Source organism: Notolepis coatsorum (assembly GCF_963971535.1).
Source record: "Notolepis coatsorum genome assembly, chromosome: 4".
Classification (NCBI taxonomy): Eukaryota; Metazoa; Chordata; class Actinopteri; order Aulopiformes; family Paralepididae; genus Notolepis; species Notolepis coatsorum.
In genome coordinates this window covers 26,595,474-26,602,973 of record NC_140168.1, presented here as the reverse complement: position 1 = coordinate 26,602,973, position 7,500 = coordinate 26,595,474, and the positions used below count along the sequence as shown (strand labels likewise).

Genomic DNA, 7,500 nt, shown 5'->3' with positions numbered 1-7,500 from the left:
ATAGATACAAATACATAATATATGTATGTATATGTATAATATGCATATAATATATAATATACATAATATAAAAAAAGTACAAACACAAGATAGTCCAGTGATGAGAGTCCAGTGACAGTTGTGACAGTGATAGTTCTGGCAGCAGATCCGGCCGCCCCAAGCCCTTTGTTGTAGAGCCTGATGGCTGCCGGTATAAAGGACCGGCCCAGGCGGTTTGTGGTGTGTCGATGGGGGGGGGGTTGAGTCTTAGGCTGAACGTGCTCTTCATTCTGGCCAGCTCCTCATAGAGGGGGTGAGAGAGGTTCTCCAGGATGGCTTCTAGCTTTTTCCTCATCCTCCTCTCAGCCACCACCTCTAGGTTATCCAGCTCACCACCCACTACTGAGATAGCCTTCTTCACCAGCTTGTTCAGCTTGCTGGAGTCCCCCTGGGGGTGTTTATGTTCATTGAGACAGGGATGTCGATCGCCTTCATAGCAGAGGGGTTTTTACAAGTGTACAAAGTATACACTTACAAGTGTACTGTATTTTTTAGGGCATTTCTGCTGAAGCCAGGACGTTGTGACTATATGGTATGTGTCCTATCATGGCGAGCCACCAGGACACCACGCGGCACGGTGGCGTAGTGGTAACACTGTCGCCTCACAGCAAGAAGGTCCAGGGTTCGATTCCCGCTTGGGGACCAGGTTTCCGCGATGCCAGGTACTCAGGTGGGGTATCTCCCGGGCCTTGCTGTGTGGAGTTTGCATGTTCTCCCCGTGCTCGCAAGGGTTTCCCCCCCGATAAGATTAAACCCAATGGAAAAACATGCACAACAACAGATCGCTAACGCTGTCGCGTCCGTGACGAAGACGGGCAGGAGCACTTGGATGGTCCCCGGCCGTGGCTCATGCCACAGCCCTCGTCTGCTCCCGGCTGCCCTTGGGGGGGGAAGGACGACGGGATGGGTTAAGCGCAGAGGAGTATCGCATCGGCGATCCTAAAAAGACAATGCATGCGTGTGTGTTCCGGTGTGTGCAAACTAACCACTGTGTGTGCCGCTAAAACATTGAGTGTCGTTGCATGCCGAATAAAGACCTCTGCGACAGGTCCTTTATTATAATATATAATATATTATTATATACTGTAAGTGTTGTGTTTTTACTGTACTACACAATAACACCTATTTTGAACTTCTTAAAACTCGGACAATAACACCCCTGACAAACACCACCCCTATAACAAAAAATAAACAAAACATACTGAAACTAATAAAAAAACAAAACTAAAACTAGTGAACCCATGGAAACAAACTGAAACAAAATGTACTTCAAAAATGTTCATTAAAAATGAAATAATAATAATAATAATAATAATAATAATAATAATAATAATAATAATAATAATAATAATAATAATAATAATAATAATAATAATAATAATAATAATAATAATTAATAATAATTAATAATAATAATAATAATAATAATACATGAAAAACACCAAACTATAATAACCCTGCTAAGCAGAGGGACGGAGGAGGACAGACCGTCTGACCGGCACCCTCCTCTCCAGGCTGTGTGGGCGTGTAAAACTAACGTTATTCCAGACGTTCAGGGCCGGACACTGCGAGAAGACGGAGCATGAGAAGACGGTTTTTATTAAGTCTCTAGTTGAGAGATTAAGAACCGTAATTCAGCCGCAGGACAGCCGCGACCGGACTAATGCGCCGAACCCACGGCATAACGAGCAGCACAAATCGGGGGGCACGGGCGGCGCAGGACGGGGACGGGGGGGGGGGGGGCAGCGACGGTAACAGGTGTGGCGGCCCGACCCCAGTCCCAGTCGTCACAGAGGAGTACAGTGGCGGCCACACACCCCCCCCCTTCCCCTCCCTCCACGGTCCATTTGCCTCCTTGCTCGAGGTACAACATGAATGGCAAAGGGTCTAATTAGCGGCGACGCGGGGCACCTCCGCGGGTTGGCAGACTGCCTCGTCTCTCGCGCACGGAAAAGGGAGGCTGAAGAAGCAGCCTTTATGGCTGGGAGCCGGGAGTCACTCAGTCAGAGCTGGGTGCTTCTGCAGGGCTCATTACTGTCTGATGGTGTGATATTACTGCAGTGTGTCTGCTAAGATCACTCTGCTCCCTCCTCCTCCCTCCCTCTACGCCTCCCTCCCTCCCTCCCTCCCTCCCTCCCTCCCTCCTTCCCTCCCTCCCTCCCTCCCTCCCTCCCTCCCTCCCTCCCTCCCTCCCTCCCTCCCAGCCATGGCTGTTCAGCAGTTCACCAGCAGGTACTTGTGGTGGGGTCCCAGTCAGACAAACGCAACGCCTTCTGATTTGCTGCTGCATCTGACTGGAACACCCTTAAACTCACTGCCCTCACATCGCTCACTGCTTTTAAACAAAAATCTGCAACAGATCTTAACCGACTGTTGCACCTGCTGACTGCCTCCCAATCGCACGCATAGCCCTCAGACTCTTCTCTCCTCCCCCTCACCTACCTCCCTCCTTCTCCCCCTTTCTTCTCTCTCTCTCCCTCTGGTTCTCACTCTCCCTTTCTCCCTCTCTCCCTTTCCTTCTCTCTCCCTTATTTATTGTTGTCCTTGTATACTATTGCTACTGTAATTTTTATTTGATTTACTTGTATGCATGTACATAACCTTGTTTTTGTTACAGCCTTCTCCACCCCCCCCCCCCCCCCCTTCCCTCAAAAGGCATTTGCTTTTTGGACAGGCTGCTTTTGTATCTAAGCATTTGTTCTTAATTGCTTGCCTGGGTAAATAAAGGTTATAAAAACAATACCGGGCAGCCCGACCTTAAACCACAGCTCTACTGGCACTGTGAATGACTCGGATTAAAGCGTCGGGACCAGGGAGCGAAATTTACTTTTTGACTCACCGGCCAGTGGCGGGTAGATGGGAAGAGTCTACCCGCCAAGCATATTTCTTACCTGCCAAAATCTTTTTGATTAAAAAAAATATATATATATATTTTATATAAAAGATTTTTTTTAAATAAAATATATATTATATAATCATACTTGTAGTTGTATTATCTGCGAGACATCGCCACCACGCAATAAGTCAAAATGCTTGCTATCTGCAAACAGCTCCACTGTCTGTGTGTATACTTGAGTAGCCTCCAGCTCCAGCAAGGATTCTCCGGCCCTGCAGCTAGACCCTATATTCAGCTAGACCCTACATTCAGCATGCAAGGATTCTCCGGCCCTGCAGCTAGACCCTATATTCAGCTAGACCCTACATTCAGCATGCAAGGATTCTCCGGCGATGCAGCTGGACCCTATTTATAACGTTACCGTTCTTTTGTCAAATCACATTCAACATGCCCTCAGCTAGAATACGCATTCAATCAATGTTATAAGACATTGATATCAGGAGCTATCTGTAGCTACTGCTAGCCCGGTAGATAACGTTAAGACAATTTAGTTTACTGGGACAGATGGATCATCTAACGTGAGCTAGCTAAGCTAGCTAACGAGGGAACGGAGGTATTATGCACTCGAGTAGACTATTGCTGGAGCATTTGTTGATATCAGCAGCTATCAGTAGCTAGCCAGCTAGATACCGTTAGACAATGCCTCGTCATGTATTAAACTAAAAGTGAATAGTTGACTGGGTCATTGTTTAAACAGTAACGTTAGCTCGTGGAGGTCCGATATAGACTAGAGCAGACGGAAGTAAACAAGCCAAATGGGAGCTTCCGATTGGTCATTTGCTTTTTTTTCTCATGAAACCAGTCACGTCACTCTACTGTGATTGGACCGTTGACTTGAGTGCAATGTGGGACTTGTAGTTTTTTAACGATCTCGCGGCGGAGAAAAAAAGACGAGCGGCTATAATCTGTACTCGCACAAGAGTATCGTTATGAACTACACGTCTACACGCCACACAGCGGGCAGCCCTCTAAGTGTCAGCGCCAAAGGTAAAAACAGACCGCCCCTGGCAGGCGGCGGGCTTTAGTTTCGGTCCCTGGTCGGGACGCGTGAATACTTTACCCAAGGCAGTTGTCCTTCCGCGTTCGATTTGCGCGCCCTGATTGGCCTCTCAGCGCCCAATCGCGTAGCCCTCTACTCGCTCAATATACTACCTATCACTTCAGTTCCACAGCCCAATTTCCCTCGTATTGTTTTCGCCTCCGCCGTGCATCATATACTAAAACTAACTATCACTCAACTTCCTCGTATTGTTTTCGCCTCCGCCGTGCATCATATACTAAAACTAACTATCACTCAACTCACTATTGCCTAACTCGCTACCGCGAAGAGTCTCACAATATACTAACTCAATAGCTAAGGGATGCAGACCAGAGAAAGACTTTCGTCTTGTTTACATCAGGGTCCCCCATTTTCAATTCATCATAACATATATGACACACACGACATACAGATAGACAGTACTGCTACATCTATACATTTATGACATACCAGATTTGCAAATACAGTACTGTTTGTGATACAAAAGTGTCCAGAAAAAGAGTGTATATACATTTGACGTAGAAACTGTACATTGGGAGGAGGCTGGGTTGATGTGATGTCGATTGATATGAATAGCGTGTTACGTTAATAGAGAGATGAAAACAATACGTTATTTATATTGATGTGAGAGATGAAAACAATACGTTATTTATATTGATGTGAGAGATGAAAACAATACGTTATTTATATTGATGTGATGTCGATTGATATGAATAGTGCATTACGTTATAGAGAGGCGATAACAATACGACGTTAACTGAAAGCTGATTGCACGGTGCTTGAGTGATAGTAGTATATTGAGCGAGTAGTTAGGCGATAGTAGGGCTAACGCGATTGGGCGCTGAGAGGCAAATCAGGGCACGCAAACCGAACGTGAAGGACAACTGCCTTGGGTAAAGTATTCACGCCGTCGGGACACTCGGAGCTCACACACCTGCAGGAGCCCCCGGCTCCGCCCCTCTCCGCCCCTCCTCCACTACTAGCCCTGGCTCCGCCCCTCCTCCACTGCTAGCCCCGGCTCTGCCCCTCCTCCACTACTAGCCCCGGCTCCGCCCCCTCTCCGCCCCTCCTCCACTACTAGCCCCGGCTTCGCCCCTCTCCGCCCCTCCTCACTACTAGCCCTGGCTCCGCCCTCTCCGCCCCTCCTCCACTATGAGCCCCAGCTCCGGCCCCTCCTCCATTACTAGCCCCGGCTCCGCCCCTCCTCCACTACTAGCCCCGGCTCCGCCCCCTCTCAGCCACTCCTCCACTACTAGCCCGCTCCCGGCCCTCCTCCACTACTAGCCCGGCTCCGCCCCTCCTCCACTACTAGCCCGGCTCCGCCCCTCCTCCACTACTAGCCCGGCTCCGCCCCTCCTCCACTACTAGCCCTGGCTCCGCCCTTCCTCCACTACTAGCCCCGTCTCCGCCCCTCCTCCACTACAAGCCCCGTCTCCGCCCCTCCTCCACTACTAGCCCCGGCTCCGCCCCTCCTCCACTACTAGCCCCGGCTCCGCCCCTCCTCCACTACTAGCCCCGGCTCCGCCCCTGCCTCCACTACTAGCCCCGGCTCCGCCCCTCCTCCACTACTAGCCCCGGCTCCGCCCTCCTCCACTACTAGCCCCGGCTACGCCCCTCCTCCACTACTAGCCCGGCTCCGCCCCTCCTCCACTACAAAAGCCGACTGGGCGAGCACTAACTACCCAAAAAGTCTCCCACAGCCACTGAGTGCCGTTGCATATTCATTTGACCCACTCGGTACAAAATGGAGAGATAATCATATCAGATGTTTTTAAAATGCACAACATCAGGCTATATTCACAAGCTATATATTCCAAGCATACCTTAAAAACCTATAATGTATTGTAACTGATATTCTACGGTAACTCGCTCCACTCGGAGGAAGCTGCGCTTAATTAAATCAAGCCAGAGTGTAGCGATCCAATTCGGTTATTTCTGTAAGTGATTGAATACGTTTCCTGGTCCTGGTGAGAGGGTATGGGGGTTATATATATACTGTATACATAATTATGTGTATGTGTATGTGTATAAGTATGTGTACATATATATGATCTACGCCTCAGTTTGAGAACACCTGCGTGACTCTCCATTGCAGGACTAAGCGTGAGATGTTCCAGAGGGCCTCATTAGGGGTTGAACAGCAGCCCGAACCTAATCCTCCTAAATACACCAAGTCCTCCTCTCAGCTCTGCCCTTCACGTCCGTCCACCGGAGAGATCAAGACAACCGAGGAGGAGATCTGCATAATTCTACAGTAATGTTAGATGACGTCTCAAACTTCACAAATCCCAGAGGACTTGAACTTGGATAAGACGCGGGCATGTGTAAGTGTGCGTGTGCTCGTGAGTGTGTGTGTGTTGGCTGAGCGTGCCGGGGGCACAGCGGACCTTGGAAGCGAGGCCCCCCCCCCCTCATTACCGCCGACTCGTTTACGCTTGGCCGAGCCAAACAAACAGAGAGCATAAAGGTAGTCTGGCGTTTACAAGGCTAACGAACGACTATGCGGATTGACTGGATCAATCGCGGTCTTTTTCGAGGACGAACAAACACGCCGTCTTATAGACACCCCCGTCCGATCGTAAAAGCCAGCCGCATTACGCAGCCGATAACTTCGCGGAGTGTGTTGCGGCGTGTTACAGGGAGACGCTGACTGAAGCAGTTTTGGGACATTTATATATACGGCCTTCTACGCTGATTATAATGATGCAGCGTTTTCTCCTTTATCTTCCACCGGTAGCTACAGCGACGGCCGCTAGAAGAGACGACATGAATCAAGTAGTAATTACAGGTTCTCCTCCGACGCTGTCCTTTATGTAAACACACACACACACACACAGACACAGACACACACACACAGACACAGACACAGACACACACACACACACACACACACACACACACACACCACACACACCACACACACACCACACACACACACACAGGTAATGCAGGTTTTCCCTCCAACTCTGCCCTCTATAAACACACACACACACACACACACACGCACACAGGTAATGCAGGTTTTCCTCCAACTCTGCCCTCTGTTAAACTACACACGCGCACACACACACACACACACACACCACACAGATAATTCAGGTTTCCTCCAACTCCGCCCTTTATAAACACACACACACACGCACACACACACACACACACACACACACACACACAGTTAATGCAGGTTTTCCCTCCAACTCTGCTCCTCTATAAACACACACACGCGCACACACACACACACACACACAGATAATGCAGGTTTTCCCTCCAACTCCGCCCTTTAATAAACACGCACATGCACACGCACACACACACACACACACACACACACACACACACACACACACACACACACACACACACACACACACACACAGAGTTAATGCAGGTTTTCCCTCCAACTCCGCCCTTTATAAACACACGCACACACACACCGGTAATGCAGGTTTTTCCTCCAACACTGCCCTTTATACAGCTGAGTCTCGCGCGGATCATCATTGCGGACGCGATATAATTTAATAATCCC

General features: G+C 49.1%; 1 protein-coding gene across 1 annotated transcript in view; it reads right to left on the bottom strand.

Annotated features, from left to right (window-relative positions):
- Nucleotides 1–7,500, bottom strand: part of trappc9 (trafficking protein particle complex subunit 9) — a 698,770-nt gene that overhangs the window by 83,908 nt on the left and 607,362 nt on the right. The window lies entirely within an intron of this gene.